The sequence below is a fragment of the Hevea brasiliensis genome, chromosome 8, assembly GCF_030052815.1.
Source record: "Hevea brasiliensis isolate MT/VB/25A 57/8 chromosome 8, ASM3005281v1, whole genome shotgun sequence".
NCBI classification, from domain to species: domain Eukaryota; kingdom Viridiplantae; phylum Streptophyta; class Magnoliopsida; order Malpighiales; family Euphorbiaceae; genus Hevea; species Hevea brasiliensis.
In genome coordinates, this window is record NC_079500.1 from 30,508,863 (window position 1) to 30,529,935 (window position 21,073).

The following is a 21,073-nucleotide window of genomic DNA, read 5'->3' on the forward strand; positions in this document are numbered from 1 at the left end:
TTCTTGAATTCTGAGAGGAAGAAGTCCCAAGTTATTACTTCTAGTTGCACTTCACTAGACACAGTATCCCACCATTCATATGCATCATCTTGCAGCAGAGATATGGCAGCTTCTAGGTTTTGCTCTGGAGTGCAGTGGAGTTGTTTTAAAACCCTTCTTGTTCTGTTCAACCAATTTTCAGCTGCAACAGAATCATCTTCTCTCTTGCCAAAGAAATCCACTGCTCCAAATTTTCTTAGTCTTTCCAGGTGTGATTTCTGCTGTGGAGGTGGTGGTGGTGGTGGCATTACCCCAGCCATTTGTTTGAAGAATTTGGTCATTTGCTGAACATGACCTGTGGAGGATGAGCAGGCTCTGCTGGAGCTGGTGGAGCAGGTTCTCCCCTACCCCCAGTCTCAGCTACTCCAGGTGGAGCATGACTCTCCACTTCCTCATCAACTGCCCTCTGAGATGTGGGGTCTATATCCTAATCAAAATAAGAACGACAAACAGATCTGCATTAGTGTCACCTCGACTCTTACAAATGCAATCCATGGTATGGACTCAATCTACGCCCAGAAACGCCTAAACCAGGCTCTGATACCACTAAATGTTACACCCCTTACCCATCTACAGTGTAGCCGAGCAAGATATGCCACACAGTGTATCGGAACACCCTATTTTAATTCAATCATTTTTATTCTTCCTAATTTATTTTTTTTTTCATAGTTATGGATTACAATTTGTGAAATATAACTCATTTCAGTCATTTATTGAAATCATAATTTTATTGAGGTTCCGCAAATTTTATAGAAAATCCGGCAGAGTACCAGCTAAAGATGGAGAAAACAATTCTTTGGAACCTGTGAAAAATACTTCCAATATTTTCAATCAATCCCAAACTCCATTTCATAAACAAAATCCCAATATTTTTTTTTCAACAACATTTCCATTCCTCAATCATTCATCTCATATGATAATCATCTAAATGACATAAACAAATATTCACTTTTTCATTCATAAACACAATTTTCACTATTTACATTAATACCAAAATACATTACATAAGTTTCAATTACATATGAGAAAATAAAAGTTAATTACAAAAAACCCAAAATGAAACCTAGCGTCCTACCAATACACTGACGTTGGTGAGGTGACACGGACACTATGCAGAGCTGCAGAAGGTCTCACCTAGTCTGTGGTCTACTGGGCTCTTGATCGATCTCTCCAGAACCTACGCGTGGTAAAAGCAATGCGCTAAGGAATAATGCTTAGTGGTGCCAATAATAAAATAAAAAGAAATAACAGAAAATAAATATGAAGTGAATGTATTGATGTCTCATTGTAAATAAATTTTCGATGAGTATTTGTAGTCTTACTTATTTTGTACTTGTTATATTCATTATTTCATTAAATTTATCCACTTTCATTTTTGGTTGCCCAAGTAACCTATACTTGACGACTGGACTGGATAAACGGGTAAACTGGCACTGGGTATCAAGTACCTCGGGCCGTCACACCATCAGTCACATATGTGTCTCCCGATGTGCAACAGAACAGCTAATAAGCTGTAATAACATTAGGCACAAGGCCAAGTATTAACATAGTGTCAGAATGGCTAAAAGCCATGAAATCAAAGAATGGTATAATGCCATGTGCAGTACTGCTAACTGAACCCTATTGGCATGCCAAGCTATCCAAACCAATCTTGTTAGGTATACTAGGGCATTTTACACTTTTGAGTTTTACAATTTTTGAATTTCAAGTTTTGGTGTTACTATTCACTTCATTAGTCAACCAAAATGTTGACTTTTGCATAGAAGATAGGCACATTAGTTTTAATACTCCTAACATACCACATTTAGCATTCAAAATTTGTTGGTATTGGTTGCCAATACCATTTCTAAGCTTAAAGTTAATTGAGCAGAATTTTTAGTTTTCATACCTTATATTTACTGTTCCATTAGTCATTTTTACAGTGGGAATTTGGCAAAATGATCAACATGAAAGTTGTTCCTTATTTTGTCTAGTTGAATTTCCCTTTTTTGAATCACTCCATTTGGAGTTTTGTACCTAAGTTATGGTCCAAAAACCACAATTGGCTGAATTGGAATTTTTCTGGACTGACCATATCTACAGTGCAGTGAACAGTGATTGCAACTCCCTTGTTGGATAGGTTCTGGTCATAATTTGGGGTAGATTTCTTCATGAAAGTTGTTGGTCTATATCTTAGCTTGTTTCTGGTAAAATTTCATATCAAGTGGACCATTCTACACTGAGTTATGGCCAAATGACCAAACATTGTTCATTTGGTCATTCTGCAAAAATAGACTGCAGGTCACCCGGATTGGGGTAAGCTTTTTGTCCACTTGGTTTGGTCTTATGGGCATGGTTTCTTCACAAAAGTTGTGCCATTATGTGTCTAGTTTCATTTCCAATTGGCCTTACACCAATTGAACCTCTACAATTCAAGTTATGGCTACCCAAACCTGCTGGACTCATGTCCAATTCTGCAGGTCACCTAGGGCAGCCACACTAAACCTAAATCCCATCACTAAACACACTTCATTTCTTGTTTACCAATAACCAAATGGTCACTAATTGACCATTAAAATGTTTCTACACCATTATAGGAGCTAAACTCCAACTTGCTCAAAACCCTAAATTATCAATTTCTCTACTCTTCCATTAACCTACAATTCAATGTGCTAAATGTTAAGTTCATATCAAGGACAACTTATATACTCATTTAATCCAAAGAAATCATCAAAACTCTAATAAATCCATGGCTGCAAAAAATATAAAGTGAGTACATCAAAGGTTTTCATTTGAATTTCTTATAAATTTCAAGTTAAATCAACTTTATAGTCATGAATTTAAAGAGAGAGGAAGATATTGGACACTAACCTTATTAAAGCTCAATCTTCAAGATTTCTCCCTCTAATGGCTGTCTAAATATGATTTAGGATGTGAGGATAAATTTTAGTGAAGTGAGGATAAGGTTTTATGGTGTAAAGGGTGAGGTTTTAATAAGAAAAAGAGGAAGCTTTAATGGAGATAGTGAGGGAAATAGAGGTTGCCGGAAATTGAAGGAGATGAGCAGAATATTTTTTTCAATTTTTAACTCCTTTTTGTCCTTTTTAATTGATTTAAGGATGCTTGTTAATAGATGATTGGTGGAGTTTTTTTTAAAGACATCATATGATGTCATAATTAAGTGTTTTCTTTCATTTTCTTTTCTTCTCTTCTCTACTCATTTTCAATTTAATTTTTAGCAATATTTATTCATATTTTAGATCATAATAATTATTTACTTAACTGGACAAGTCGGCCAAAAATCACCTCTGGAGGCGAAATGACTAAAATGCCCTCCGTTTGGCTTAATAGACCAAAATTGTCTGTACCGATTGAAAAATTTTTCTAAGTATTTGCTTGGCATTCTAATGCCATAGAAACCTCAATGACCCTTCTCTGGAGTCCCAAAAATTATTTTATGAATTTTCTCCTAGGTCTAGGGCTCCTAGTTGCGGGAACCGCAACTTCCTACTAGGTTACCCATCACTTGGGCACCAGCTCATTTAACTTGGTTGTATTTTATTTCTAAAATTTTTTCTAAATTTTTCTTATTAATATTTGAGTTAATTATGGTTCCTCACTTTAGTTTAAATATTTTTCCAGACGTTCTAGCTGTTCGAACTGACACCGATCACTGAAACAGTAGAATGTACGGAATTGTTACAAGGAGGGTGTTACATGGCAGCCATGGGAGGTGAGTTGCTTGAGTTTTTCTTACATTAAATTGGTGGTAATTGATGGGAATTAGTGTCGGTTGAGTCCATTTGAAGTGCTAGCAATTTAATCCTCTTGTATGTGTGAATTATGAATGTAAAGTGAGATTATATATTGAAATTAGGAAGCTTGATGTATATGAGCAATTGGGCAGCCTTGTGGTGTATGGTAGAGTGTTTAAATTCATGAAAAGTTGTTGAGTTATGGTACAAAAAGTGGCAGCACATGTATATGAAATGTAGTGATAATGTATGTAATTTGGAAGTGTAAATTATATGTATTGGTTAGGAGTATTATGTGGAAAATTATTTAGAATTGGATATTGTAAATTAGGAATTATATTTGGTGAATGTAAGCTCATGGTATTCTGCCCAAAGTTGCTATAATGTAAACTATTGATTGAGTATGGTATGGTACAAGTGGAGAATGGTTTGGGAAGTAAAGATGCATTTGTTGAATGTGTATTTGGTTTGATGTTTTTAAAATGTGTTAAGGGCAGTATATATTCTAAGCTATAAATGGAATTGTGTGACTCCAATTGGTATGAGGCCAATTGAAGGTAAAACTAGGCACAAAATGTGCTAACTTTCATGAAGAAAGCCTACCTAAATTCTATCCAAAAGGTGACATGAGAATTGACCAAATCTGGATTAGTAACTTTGCAAACCTGAAAATTGACCATTTGGACAGCAGTCAGTTTTTTGGCCATAACTCACTCAGAACAGGTCCAAATGACCTGAAATTTATACCATGGATAGCTTAGAAATAGAGCTACAACTCATATGAAGTCACTAAAACTCAGAAAAGACCATAAGCAAGTCAAAATGCATGCACAAGTTTGGGTATAAAAACTGCCAGAATTGGAAATGACCTAAAAATGACATAAGTTTGCCATTTTGGTGCAATCTATCCAGAAATAGTAAAATGATCATAACTTGATCTAGTAAACTCTAAATGACCTAAAATTTGTGGTAAAAGTTCACTAAGACATAGACCTATAAGTTTGTGATTCTGACCAGAACCCGAAAACGGAGGGAACTAGGTCATCCGGCTAGGTCAAAACAGCATACCAAAATCCGATAAATTGCAATAAAATGCAATACACTTGAAAATGAAATTGCTAACATGTACCAACACCAAAGGACCATAAAATGTGACATATTAATAACATTAAAATTTATTCCCCTAGAGTGCATCAAAGGTCAACATTATAGGTTGACTAATGAAAGCAAAAGTACTAAATAAATTAATTATTGAAACTTATTATTAGAAACAATTTAATTGAGTACTGAAACACTTTAAATTGTGTGTTTCAGTTGAAAAGGATATTGAAAAGCATAAGGAACATTGAGTCAAGGCCTAGAGGCGACTCAAACCACGTGTGTGCATAATACTTTTTATATTCACTGCTTTTACCAGAAAATTTTTTTAGAGAAATGAGTTATGAATAATTTTTTATTGTTTTGGCTTTGGGAATTTTATTTGGAAATTATTGTGTTGCCTACTTTGCAAATGGGAATGTTGAGATAAAATGTGATTTGTGGTTTGTATGAAATATTTAAATATTGTGATTTGGAATTGTTTTTGATTCACACTTGGCATGGCAAAATCACTATGTTCCTCCTCCATTTATAGCATGAGTATGACTATATTCCTCCCTCTTTGACTTGCAAGTCTGAGGTGAGTTTGGATGAGTACTCATTAGCTAGCTAGCCACCTCCCTCATTGATTTCGATTAGTGGGGTGAGTATGTCTTGTCGTGGTGTATAACACTGCATGTTCAGAAAAGTTTGTGTCACGACCTAAGATGTGTTATTGATTGGCAACATTGTATTGTTAAATTGTTTGATCAAATTTGTGTTATATGAGCTTTGAAAATTGTGACATGAAATTGTGAATTATTTGAGTTGTAAGTTGTCAATAAAAGTTTTATATACCACATTTTAAATTATTATTGTGCACTACTGAGTAAAATTTACTCAGCGATAACTTTTTTATTGCTGTCGCAGGTAGATAGACAGACAGAGTAACAGAGTAGGCTGCTTGTGCTACACTTTGAGATTTTTCCGGGTATATTGAGTATACTACCTTTTTGTAATTTTTGTTGTAATGTATGTGTACTGTATGTATATATTGTACTTGGTCTTGAGCAGTTGTAAAATAAAATTGTAAATTATTTTGGCATGTCAAAATGTTGTATTACAATTCTCTTATTTCAGCTTTTGAAATACTCATTTATTTTGCACTTTATCTTTGGAATTACTATAAATGATATTGAATTGAGTTTGAACAGTGTTGAGGACACTAATTTGAATTGAGCCATATTAGAGTTTGGGATTGAACAAATATATTGTAAGTGTTTTTTATAGGTTTTTGAAGAACTGTTTTGCTCCAAATACAAACGGCACTCTGCCGAAATTTTTACAGAAATTACTGATGATTCAAATTTGTTATTTGGTTTCACTTCAGTTAAAAAAATTTTAACACCTGTTAAAAGTGCTCACCACTGTAAAAAGAAATAAGAAAAGGTTTAAAATCCCTTGTAGTGTATTTAATGGGTTATCAGTAGACGAAGTTTGGTAATTCATTAGGTATACTACGGGATCATGTTACATCTTACAGAGGCATAGGGTGTGACATGTTTAGTGGTATTAGAGCTAGTTTTTAAATTCTATTTTGACCTGTAATTTGAATATTCTTTCTTTATAGCACAACTGCTTAATGTCATGGTTTGATACATACAGTACATTACATTATAAATATGCACTAACGAGAGAAAATCTCTTTATTTTATTTGTTCAGGAGGTATAATATCCTCTAATTGGTTATGGAAGAAGAGGACCATTTAGTCGATCAATCAGTAGAAGCTGAGGTATAAGGGGAAGCCCTAGCCCTTCAAAATGTGAGTGGATCAGCTGCACCAATCCCCTCAATACCACAATTCTCTGCTCAATTTGCTCAGCAGATGGGTGCGATGTTCCAAAAGATGGTTGGTAACATGCCCACTCAAGCCCCATTGCTGACACCAGCAGTACAACCACAACCTTTAGCTAGGCAGTACGACAAGTTGATTAAATATAGGGCTACTGAGTTCAAGGGGACAGTAGATCCGCTAGAGGCAGAACAATGGTTGGAAAGGATGGAAAGAGTTTTTAGGAAGCTACGCTGCACTGATTAGCTGAAGTTTAAGTATTCAGTCTCACTTCTACAGGGAGATGCATATGACTGGTGGAAAATCATTGCCCATAGTTTGGTGGAACCTCCAGTGCTGATATGGGATGACTTTCTCAGAGAATTCAGATAAAAATATGTTCCAGATGCCTATGTGGGCTAGAAGCTACAAGAGTTCTTAAGTCTGAAGTAAGGGGACATAATAGTGGCACAATGTGAGAGAAACTTCTCTCGATTGAGTCATTATGCAAGAAGCCTGCTTACCACTCCTAGAGACAGATGTAAATGTTTTGAGACCTGGTTAAGGCCTAGTCTCAAAATGCAAGTTGTGGGGTTCTGACACCAGAATTTCTTAGAGCTAATTTCGCAAGCCCTGGAATTGGAAAGAATTGAGAATGAAGAAATAGTTAAAAAGGGTACAGAAGAAAAAGAGAAAATTAGAAAGACTACTGATTAAGTTCCTAATATTGGGTCAGGAAAGAGAAAGCACGTTGGAGGATTTAGCTCACGCGAATTGTGTAGCGATAGATCTTCTAGATAGAAACCACCCTGATCGGATCAGCAAACTCAGCAAATACCCAGAAATGCACTGTCGAATCGACTTTGTGAAACTTGTGGTAAACCACATAGTGGGGTATGTTATAGAGCCATAAAAGCATGTTTTAATTATGGAGAGACTGGTCATTTTACTAAGGATTGCATAAATGCACACCATTCTGGATTATTTACTACACTAGAGGGATCAGCCTAAGTTTTTACCCCAAAGAGTTCACCATTAGTTAATAGAGGAAGAGGTAAAGGTAAGGGTAGTACACTTGGAAGTCAGAGTACTGTGAATCAGCCAGAACAAGGTGATGCTTCAGCTAGACTATACACTATACGGTAGAGGGAAGAGGCTGAGACTTTTGACATTGTTGCTGGTACTTTCTCAATTTTTTAACTAAGATATATATATATATATATATATATATATATATATATATATATGTATTATTTGACCCAAGGTCCACATACTTTTATGTTAGTGCCTACATTGTTTTCCTTCCTGCTGTCCCTCGTATAAAAAAAAAATTGTCAGTTACCTAAAAGTAAGTTACAGTAATGGAATTGCTCTAGATGAGGGCAAAGATGTTACAATTAGTAATTGTCAATGGATATTGTAATCAGAATAAGTTTTGGATATTAGTGAATTCGAGAAGGATAAAATATAGGAAACTTTGATTTATTGAAATGTATCATAGTAACTATGCAATATTCTTGATGTTTGTACTGTAAGTTGCAGATTACAGTACTGACTTAAGATTATTGTGTAGAGCTATGTACTACTCGATAGTACACCAAGATGAGAATAGTTGCCAACGGCATTTGTTTTGGTATAGTTATGCCAGGAAAGAATTTTATTGTTGAAAATGAGTTTGGAAATCCTACTTAGGGATTTAAAACTCAAAAGTTAGAATATCGAAAGGTTATAGTTTAGTACAAAATGAAGTAGGCTATAGAATATTAATATATAAGAAAAGAGTTGTGGAAGTAAAAATTTGAACTGTTGGTTTAGATATTACAAAGAAATGTTACAAATATGAGTAAGATTGTTGACTAGAATGGTCAGAGGACCAATAATTAGATAAATAATTTTAACATGACCTCAATGGTCATTCAATAAGGAAACATGAATTGAAATATTAGACAGAACGACACTAAAAAAAGATTAGTGTTATACAAACAAATTAAATGTTGTATTAGATTGTTAAAAGTCTTACACAAATTCAAAGGAAAGAAGATTATACGATCATATAGAAATGAGAAAATAAACTTATGACTATTGTAAGACAGCTATTGGGTAAAATTTCGAGACGAAATTTATTTTAAGGAGGGTAGAATTGTAACACCCCTATATTCAGTAGTGCATTCTACTGTTTCGGCGATCGATGTTTGTCCGAACAGCTAGGATGCTTGGAATTACACTTAAATGTTAGTGAGGAGACATAAAATAATGAAATGCAATAGAGGAAAATACAAGAAAAACAAAGGAAAAATAAGAGCAATGAAATGTGATTAAGTTAAACGAGCCAAAAATCGTAGCGATGGGTGACTGCACCGGGAAGTTGCGGGGAGGACCGTTGACTAGCCCTGGACCGCGGGAAACCCTAAGAAATATTTTTAAGACTTAAATAAATATCTATTGAGGTATAAATGACATTAGAAATGTTAAAGAAAATTTAATTAATTAGTATTAAAAAAAAAATCGAAAAACCCAAAAAAATCGGTGTCACCGAAAAATCGGGAATACAAATCGAATATGGGCATTTTAGTCAATTGACACCTTGAGTTGGCTTTTGACCTAAATATGCATGAAAAATAAATGAAAATAAAGTTTGAAAATGCCATGAAAAAATGAAATTTCATGTGTAGTATAAATAAGGAAAATTATGGGGTATAATGTTGAATAAATAAAAGTTTAACATAAATTTAATTTTTTTAATGACTTAGTAGACCACTATGGAGTATATAAAGCATTAGAAATCAGAAACCTTCCACTAATATTCTGCACTTCATCTTCTCCACTTAACCTTCCCAATTGCCAAACCCAATTTCTCTCCTAAAACCTCTATTGCCGTACCTCAACCAAGCTCCATGCCAATCACTTTAAGCCAGTTTTCACACAATTTTCTTCATCAATTCTTGTCTACACACCATGGGTAGTATATAGGTAGCAAAAAGGAGAGGAAATTCCAAGGATTTGTTAAGCTCAAGTTAAGGTAATTGCTTATTTTCTTAACTTGCTTCATTAAAGTTTGTGTTGAGGTTATGGGTAGTATTTTGGGTGAAGAAAATTGAAGAAATGGTTGAGTTATGGACTGTCCATTTTTGACAGCCATAAGAGGTGAGTTGCTTGAGTTTTTCTTACATTAAATTGGTGTAACTGATGGGAATTACTTTTGGTTGAGTCCATTTAAAGTGCTAGCAATTTAATCCTCTTGTATGTGTGAATTATGAATGTAAAGTGAGATTATATAGAGAAATTGGGAAGCTTGATGTATATGAGCAATTGGGCAGCCTTGTGGTGTATGGTAGAGTGTTTAAATTCATGAAAAGTTATTAAGTTATGGTACAAAAAGTGGCAGCACATGTATATGAAATGTAGTGATAATGTATGTAATTTGGAAGTGTAAATTATATGTATTTGTTAGGAGCATTATGTGAAAAATTGTTTAGAATTGGATATTGTAAATTAGGAGTTATATTTGGTGTATGTAAACTCATGGTATTCTGCCCAAAGTTGCTATAATATAAACTATTGAATGAGTATGGTATGGTACAAGTGCAGAATGGTTTGGGAAGTAAAGATGCATTTGTTGAATGTGTATTTGGATTGATGCTTTTAAAATGTCTTAAGGGCAGTATATGTTTTAAGCTATAAATGGAATTGTATAGCTCCAATTGGTATGAAGCCAATTGGAGGTGAAATAAGGCACAAAATGTGCCAACTTTCATGAAGAAAGCCTACCTAAATTCTGTCCAAAAAGTGACATGAGAATTGACCAAATCCGGATTAGTGACTTTGCAAACCTGAAAATTGACCATTTGGACAGCAGTCAGTGTTTTGGCCATAACTCACTCAAAATAGGTCCAAATGACCTGAAATTTATACCATGGATAGCTTAGACATAGAGACACTAAAAACCAGAAATGACCATAAGCAAGTCAAAATGCTTGTGCAAGTTCGGGTATAAAAACTATCAGAATCGGAAATGACCTAAAAATGACCTAAGTTTGCCATTTTGGTGCAATCTGTCCAGCAATAGTAAAATGATCATAACTTTCTCTAATAAACTCCAATGACCTAAAATTTGTGGCAAAAGTTCACTAAGACATAAACCTACTAGTTTGTAATTCTGACTAGAACCCGAAAACCGAGGGAACTAGGTCATCCGGCTAGGTCAAAACAACATACTAAAATCCGATAAATTGCAATAAAATGCAATACACTTGAAAATGAAATTGGTAACATGTACCAATACCAAAGGACTATAAAATGTGACATATTGATAACATTGAAATTTATTCCCCTAGAGTGCATCAAAGGTCAACATTATAGGTTGACTAATGAAAGCAATAGTACTAAATAAATTAATTATTGAACCTTATTGTTAGAAACAATTTAACTGAGTACTGAAACACTTTAAATTGTGTGTTTCAGTTGAAAAGGATATTGAAAAGCATAAGGAACATTGAGTCAAGGCCTAGAGGCCACTCAAACCTAGTCTGTGCACAATACTTTTTATATTCACTGCTTTTACTAGAAAATTTATTTGGAGAAATGAGTTATGAATAATTTTTTTATTGTTTTGGTTTTGGGAATATTATTTGGAAATTATTATGTTGCCTACTTTGCAAATGGAAATTTTGAGATAAAATGTGATTTGTGGTTTGTATGAAACATTTAAATATTGTGATTTGGAATTGTTTTTGATTCATACTTGGCATGGCAATATTACTATGATCTTCCTCTATTTATGGGGTGAGTATGACTATATTTCTCCCTCTTTGACTTGCCAGTCTAAGGTTGTCACACCCTACCCCTCTGTAAGGCATAACATGATCCCGTGGTATACCTAATGAATTACCAACTTCGTCTACTGATAACCCATTAAATACACTACAAGGGATTTTAAAACTTTTCTTACTTTTTTTTTTTACAGTGGTGAGCACTATTTACAGGTGTTAAAAACTTTTTGAACTGAAGTGATAGAACTAACACATTTGAATTATTAGGAATTTCTGTAAAAATTTTGGCAGAGTGCCATCTGTATTTTGGATTAAGCAGTTCCTCAAAAACCCTGTAAAAAGGCACTTCAATATATTTCTCAAACTCAACTCCAACAGTTAAACAACACAATATATTTCTCAACTCAAATCCATAATAATTTTTCAAAGACTGAGATTAAAGAGATAGAGTACAAATTTTAAAAGTCAAAATAACTCATAATTTATTTTACAACTTCAAGGTGCAATTTTATTTTACAATTGCTCAAACCAAGAACAAAATATACAGACAGTGAATATACATTACAGTACAAAATGCAAAATAGAGTATACTCAATATACCCGATGCTCTCTCGCTGAATGCTCTAGCAGCCTAGTCTGCTGCCCCGTCCGTCTGTCTACCTGCGACAGCAATGAAAAGTTATCGCTGAGACAATGTCTCAGTGGTACACAACATTAACCAAATACAACTTTAAATCACAAATCATAAGTTAAATAAATAGTGGATACTTAAAACCATAGTTAAATTCAAGACAATAATGTCATAAGGAATTTAACACAATATCACAATAAATCTCAGTAATCAAAACATAGTTGAATTCAAAAGACAGTGAATGTCAATAAAAATTTAAACTCCATTCCACAATCTCACAATACATATCAATAAATCACACACAGCTTGATCATGTTCCAAAGTTCAATTCGTCCCAAAAGCCGATGGCTAATGAGGTATTCAATTCGTCCTAGAAGCTAATGGCTAATGAGGAATAACATAGCTAGCTAGCAAAAATATGAGTACTCATTCGATTCGTCCTCAACAAGCACACACCTCAACACTTCAGCCAGAGAGGGAATTCAATTCGTGCCACTAGACAAGCTTGTGAGGCATACAATCAATATACATGATAGCTGTGGTTTCAAACCATTTCCAATACTTTTCAATCAATAAGTATCCATCAATATCATTCAAACAATTTTTCACAGTTTCAAACCATTTACAATGTTTTTCAAGCAATAAGTATCCATTCAAACACATTTTCACAATTTAAAACAATAATGTACAAATAGTCATAATTCATTTCAATTGAAAAATTCAAAAGAAATAGCTGTTGTGCATAAACCTCTGATAACTGTGTAACACCCCTCACCCGTTTACAGTGTAGCCGAGCAAGGCGTGCTACACGGCGTGCCGGAGCACCTGATCTTATCTGATTTCATTATAGTTCTAAATTTACTTGTTCAAAAACTTTATCTGAGGTTTAGGCTATTTTTACTTTTATCAAAATTTGACTAATTTGGAAAATTCAAAAATTTCAATGATAATCCAGCAGAGTGCTGGCAGTAATTTAGACTAACAGTTTTTCTGAACCTGCTAAAAACAATTTCAATATATACTCCAATTCATAACTCAAAATCAGTCTTAAAATTTTTCATACTCAATCTCAATCAGAATCATCATGATCAGATACTTAACTCATATATCAAAATTCTTACATTTTATTACTTTGCATAATTTGCCAACTAAGTACATAAATTTATCAAGTACAGAATATACAAATAAAATTACAGTTACTAATTCACATTACAATAATAGCAGTAATTATAATGTACAGATTATAAAACATGCTTAAAATGAGCCCTATCTACATGCATTGCTGAGGAGGTGACAACCTTCAATTCTTCTAACACTTCTGCAAATCTGAACTCCAAAAATCTCAGTGGACAGTCTACTGGTTTTACCTTCAATACCTGCGCGAGGAAGCAATTCCATCGCACTAAGCATTTCTGCTTAGTGGTGCAATAGTATAATAAGAAATAATATATACAAATAAAGAAAGAAATAAATCATAATTTGGATACTCAAGAATCAATTTAATTTGGTATGGTATTTCTAGTATCAACGATCTTATATACTAGTTTGTTTCTCTTTGGAAGTGCTTAGTTTATAACTTTTTAGTAATACTACCCAGTATACAAATTATTCAAACTGTATTGTATTTCAAGTCTCTACAGTTCTGCAATTTATATTTTTGTTATGTTTCTTTTGCTAATCTCCTTTACTCATTCATTCAATACTTAATTTAATTGTACTGAAATTTCATTATACTTAACTGAAATTAGCTTCCTGAATTGAATAATGTTTTAAATACTGCCCATAAAGCCTATACACTGACCAGACTGGATAAACGGATATACTAGCACTGGGTACCTAGTACCTCGGGCCGTCACACCATTGGTCACAAAGTGTCTCCCAGCGTGCAAATAATGTGGCTAAAAAGCCATATAATCAATCAGGCATTAAGCCGAGTATAATAACACAAACTGTATAGCCATAGGCTGTTAAAATCATAGTATGGCATAATAAGCCATAGAACACAGTATGACGTAAAGTCATTTACAGAACAGCTGTCAGAATCCTATTGGCATGCCAACCTATCCAAACTAGTCAACTAGGCGAATTAGGGCATATTACAAGATTAAATATTTATTTCTTTATTTTTAGGGTTTACTGGTCATTACACAATTCACTGGTCAATGAAAATATTGACCTTTTTATACATCATGGATAAGTTGATTCTAGTATCAACATGTCACAATTTGCATTTCAATATGCTACCAATATAGTGCAATTTACCACTTTTACAAGTTGGCATTCATTGCCAAATCACTTCAAGCATCATTTTATGTAATTACCAATTTTCAATTTTAGTGAGCTAGATTGATCTAGCATAAAGTCCTATTTCCCTTGGTTTTTAGCTTTTAGACAAAAAAGCAAAATTGTAGCTCTATGTCTTATTGCACGCGAGGCAAAATTTCAGGTCATTCCGAGTTGTATAGACCAATATATGGTCAATTTACTAAAACTGGACAGATTGCACCTTTAGTGCAAAATTTGGTCAATTTCTCAACTTTTGTGTGCTAGATTTGTCTAGCTTAAAATCCTATTTCTCTTGGTACTATTCCCTTCAATTCATTTCATTAGTTAACCTATAATGTTGACCCTTGATGCACTCTACATGAGTCAATTCTAATATTACCAATATGTCACATTTTATAGCCCTTTAATGTTGGTATACGTTACCAATTTCATTTCCAAGTGTATTGCATTTTATTGCAATTTACCGGATTTCGGTGTACTATTTTGACCTAGCCGGACTACCTAGTTTCCTCGGTTTTTGGGTTTCGGTCCAAACTACAAACTTGTAGGTCTATGTCTTATAGAACGCGGGGAAAAATTTCAGGTCATTCGGAGTTATGTAGACCAAGTTATGGTCATTTTACTATTGCTGGTCAAAATCTATCAAAATTGGTCACTTTAGGTCATTTTAGGCCATTTTAGGTTCGGCCAGTTTTTGGACCCGAACTTGTGCAAGAATTTTGACTTGCTTATGAACATTTATGGGCTTGGGTGTCTTCATAAGACTTTGTAGATATAGGTCTTAACTATTCATGTTCAAAATTTCAGGTCAATTGGACCTGTTTTGAGTGAGTTATGGCCTAAACACTAACTGCTACCCAAATGGTCAGTTTTCAGGCCTTAAATGCACTAATCCGGATTTGGTCACTTTTTAAGGTCAGTTTCTAGGCAGAATTTTGGCAACCTTTCTACATGAAAGTTGGCCTATTTGGTGTCTAGTTTCACCCCATATTGGCCTCATACCAATTGGGTTCATAGTTTGGCACTTATGGCCTCATTTAGGTGCTGCCTTCAATACCCAACCTGCACAAAGCTCATACACTCCCAATTTAATGTTCCTTCTCCTCCTCATTACTACAATATTCAATCAACAACACTTCTATACATATATTGTACACAATTTCAGCAACAATTCTGGGCAGAATGTTCAAGTGCTCAATGCACACAATTCATCATTAAGTTCAACATTCACTTCCACCAATATTCAACATACTTCAATGTTAATATTACACATATACTTTAACATATTCATACTTCAATATCACTTACACTTGCTGCCCACAAATTGACATTAACATATATCATTAATAACCATATATTCACACACGAATTCATGCTATTAGGGGCTGCCAAACATGACAGTTTGCTCAAGGCTTCAAGGTTCCATTTCACACCTTTAATCTAAACACTACATGCACATACTTATGCACAAACTTACTACAACTTTCATTTGGACAATTCAACCTTCATTTTCATTCATTAGAAGTAAAAATAACTCAAGCTCAACAAGGGTTCATGGCTGCCCAAAATGAAGCAACATCACAAATCTCCAATAATTGTTTCAAACCATAATTTAAATTTCTCAATTTCAATCAATTCAAGTCCTATCACTTCTCATATATATACCCATATCAAACATCATCTTTAAACTCATCTACATCATTTAAACACATCAAAATCCCATGAATGTCTTGGCTGCCGAAATGAAGGGCTCACCAAATATACATTAATTCACTCAATTTCTTCACAAATCAACTCACCCAAAGCTCAAAACAAGATCTAATGAAAGAAAATGGGGAGATTAAGCACTAACCTGATTTTGGGCTTGATTAAACTTCACCAAAACTCCTCTTTCTTGCTTCCTACATGCTGCCCATGATGTGTAGAACAAGTTTAATGAAGGACTCTTGAAGAAATGATGGCTTGATCATAGGTGGATGAAAGCTTGTATTTTGGGTGGCCATGGATGAAGCTTAAAGCTCCAATTCGGCCATGGGAAGGGTGAGTAGAGAAGACGATGTAAAATGGGCAGATTAGTGTCCTTATGTGCCTCAAATAGTGCCACCTAACCCCACTAACTTAGATTAACATTTTAATAATCCAAAGTTTCATAATTCAATTTAATCCCCCCATATTTTCTCTAATTTTCATTACACATTTAATTTCCTTTTTCATGGGGTTCCCAAATTTTAATACTACTTATTTTTAATGGACATTTAGGTCAAAAGGCACCTCTAGATGTCAAATGACTAAAATACCCCACTTCGGGTTATATTCCTGATTTTTCGGTAACACTGATTTTTGTCTGTTTCTTGATTTTTCGTTTTTCTTTGTACTAATTTATTAATTTTTCTTTAATAATTCTAGTGTCAATTACATTTCAATAAATATTTATTTATTTCTCAAAATTAAATTTTGAGGATTCCCTGCGGTCCTGGGGTCGGCAACGGCCTTCCCGGTGCGGTCACCCATTGTTGTGGTGCCGGCTCGTTTAACTTAGCTTCATTTTCTCTCTTTCATTTTTGTTTGATTTTTCTTGTATTTTATTTTTATTTATTTCATCATTATATGTCTGTTCACTATCACCGAAGTGTAGTTCCAGATATTCCGACTTGCCTGGACTGTTATTTGGCTACTAGAGCAACAGAACGTACAGAACATGTACAGTGGGGATGTTACAACTCTTCCCCTCTAAATAAAAATTTCATCCTCGAAATTTACCTGATGTGAAGGGCTGAGGGAACTATTGTCTCCTCGCTCTCTAATGTTGCCTCTTCCGTGTGGTGGTGTCTCCATAGGATTTTCACTAATGGAATTGTCTTATTTCTGAGCTCTTTTACCTCTCGTGCCAAGATTTTAATTGGTTCTTCTTCATATGTCAGGTCAGGTTGTACCACAATTTCTTCTCCTGAGATGACATGTGAAGGATCTGATCTGTATCTTCTGAGCGTCGAGACATGGAACACATTATGTATCTTGTCCAGCTCAGGTGGTAAGGCTAATCTGTAGGCTACTGGTCCCACACGTTCAATAACTTCATATGGGCCAATGAACCTAGGGCTTAATTTTCCCTTTTTCCCGAATCTCAACACTTTCTTCCATGGTGATACTTTGAGAAATACCTTCTCGCCAACTTCATACTCAATGTCTTTTCTCCTTAAGTCAGCATAAGATTTCTGTCGGTCTGAGGCAACTTTCAAATTGGCCTTTATCAATTTCACCTTTTCCTCTATCTATTTTATCAGGTCTGGCCCCACTAGCTTATCTTCACCCAACTCAGTCCAACATACAGGTGTTCTGCATTTTCTCCCATACAGTGCTTCATAGGGTGCCATTTGTATGCTAGCTTGATAGCTATTATTGTATGCAAATTCTGCCAGTGGAAGGTGTCTGTCCCAACTTCCCTCAAACTCAATAACACAACTTCTCAGCATATCCTCGAGGACCTATCACATATGTTCGGTTATTATTATCATTATCAATTCAATTATTGTTTACAATAACTCAATGAGTTTCAAAATTTACCTGGATTATTCTTTCTGACTGTCCATCCGTCCGAGGATGAAAAGCCGTACTAAAATGGAGTTGTGTGCCCAAGGATTCTTGTAATTTCTTCCAAAATCTAGACGTAAACCTCAAGTCTCTATCAGATATAATGGAAAGTGGAATTCCATGTAGTCTAACTATCTCACTGATGTACAATTCTGCTAACTTTTCCAGTGAGTAGTCAGTTCTGATTGGCAGAAAATGTGCTGATTTGGTCAACCTATCCACAATCACCCATACTGCATCATGCTTCTTCTGAGTGAGAGGTAGACCACTGACAAAGTCCATAGTGACTCTGTCCCACTTCCATTCAGGTATGTTTATGGGCTGTAACAAACCTGATGGAACTTGATGTTCTGCTTTGACTTGCTGACATGTCAAGCATCTAGTTACATAGTCAACTATGTCCTTCTTCATACCTGGCTACCAGTATCAGAGTTTTAGGTCACGGTACATTTTTGTGCTTCCTGGGTGCATAGCATACACACTGTTATGTGCTTCTATTAGAATACTGGTTTTCAACTCTTTATCATTTGGTACACATACTCTTTCTTTATAGTACAGGCACCCATTTTCTTTCACTTCACATTCAGTTTCCTTCTCCTCGGTGATTTTGCCCATAACAGCCATTAATTTCTCATCTATTTTCTGCCCATCCTGTATTTGTTGTAACAGATTCGGCTTCACTTGCAACTCAGCCAAAATAACTCCATAATGAGTTAAGGACAGTTGGGCATTCAAAGATCTTAATGCTACAATAGATTTTCTACCTAAGGCAGCAGCGACTACATTTGCCTTATTAGGGTGGTAGTCAATCTTAGAAAACACACCAACTCCTTTCAACTGATCAAACAGATCGTCAATTCTAGGCAACGGATACTTGTTCTTCACTGTTACTTTGTTTAACTGCCGGTAGTCAACCCATAACCTCAGTGTCCCTTCTTTCTTCTTTGCAAATAGTACCGGAGCTCCCTAAAGTGACACACTAGGGCGTATGAACTCTTTCAATTCTTGTAGCTGGATTTTTAACTCTTTCAATTCAGCAGGTGCCATCCTATATGGAGCAATTAAAATTGGAGCTGTACCCGGCATAATCTCAATAGCAAATTCAACTTCCCTTTCTGGTGGCAAACTAGGCAATTCCTCAGGAAATACCTCAGAGAAATCCCTTACTGCGGGTATGTCAGACAAGTCAAGTTTACCCTTCCTAGTGTCAAACACGTGTGCCAGATAGGCTTCACACCCTTTTCTCAACCATCTCCTTGCAACTGTAGCTGAGATGACATTGGACAAGAAATCTGTCCTTTCACCCACTACTATAATTTCTTCGTTCTCAGCAGTTTTTAGAGAGATTCTCTTTATCCTCAAGGTGTTCTTTCTAATTTATAGCCATACTGAATTCTCAAAGCTTATAGCAATTTTTGTGGTAATGGTAGTCCACATTATCAGAATCGAGTCTCTGACTCTAGCTACCTTAGAAGTGTAGTCTTTCGATAGGCTAGTTCTGAAGTTTTAAATTTCTGACTAGAATTTTTTTTTTCACATTTATTTCCCGTAATAGTACTCTATTCGGGCGTAACTGTATCAAATTATAGATTACTTACAAATATTCTTAGTTTCCTGTACCATGAAGAAGCACGTAGCTCTACACAATAATCCAATGTCGGTACTGTAATCTACAGCTTACAATACAAACATCGAGAACATTACATAGTCACTACGTTATAACCTCATGATCTAGGTTTTCTACTTCTTTTTCTAATGCCTTCTGCGACTCTGAGTCAATATCTTAACTTTGAATAATCAAAAGTTAATAGATCTGCATAGTGTCACCTCGACTCTTATGAATGCAATGCATGTATGCACACTAGTTCTTTCTACTTATCTTTGCCTAGGAATGCCTAAACCGTGCTCTGATACCACTAAATGTAACACCCCTCACCCGTCTACAGTGTAGCAGAGCAAGGCGTGCTACACGGCGTGCCGGAGCACCTGATCTTATCTGATTTCATTATAGTTCTAGATTTACTTGTTCAAAAACTTTATCTGAGGTTTAGGCTATTTTTACTTTTATCAAAATCTGACTAATTTGGAAAATTTAAAAATTTCAATGATAATCCAGCAGAGTCTTGTGATAATTTGGACTAACAGCTTCTTCCAACTGCCAAAACAATTTCAATATATACTCCAATTCACAACTCAGAATCAGTCTCAAAATTTTTCATACTCAATCTCAATCAGAACCATAATGATCAGATACTTAACTCATATATCAAAATTCTTACATTTTATTATTTTGCATAATTTTCCAACTAAGTACATAAATTTATCAAGTACAGAATGTACAAATAAAATTACAGTTACTAATTCACATTACAATAATAGTAGTAATTATAATGTACAGATTATAAAACATGCTTAAAATGAGCCCTATCTACATGCATTGCTGAGGAGGTGACAACCACCAATTCTTCTGACACTTCTGCAGATCTGGACTCCAAAAATCTCAGTGGACAGTCTACTGGTTTTACCTTCAGTACCTGCGTGAGGAAGCAATTCCATCACGCTAAGCATTTCTGCTTAGTGGTGCAATAATATAACAAGAAATAATATATACAAATAAAGAAAGAAATAAAACATAATTTGGATACTCAAGAATCAATTTAATTTGCTATGGTATTTCTAGTATCAACGATCTTATATACTAGTTTGTTTCTCTTTGGAAGTGCTTAGTTTATAACTTTTCAGTAATACTGCCCAGCATACAAATTATTCTAACTATATTGTATTTCAAGTCTCTGCAGTTCTGCAATTTATATTTTTGTTATGTTTCTTTTGCTAATCTCCTTTACTCATTCATTCAATACTTAATTTAATTGTACTGAAATTTCATTATACTTAACTTAAATTAGCTTCTTGAATTGAATAATGTTTTAAATACTGCCCATATAGCCTATACACTGACTAGACTGGATAAACGGATATACTAGCACTGGGTACCTAGTACCTCGGGCCGTCACACCATTGGTCACAAAGTGTCTCCTGGTGTGTAAATAATGTGGCTAGAAAGCCATATAATCAATCAGGCATTAAGCCGAGCATAATAACACAAACTGTATA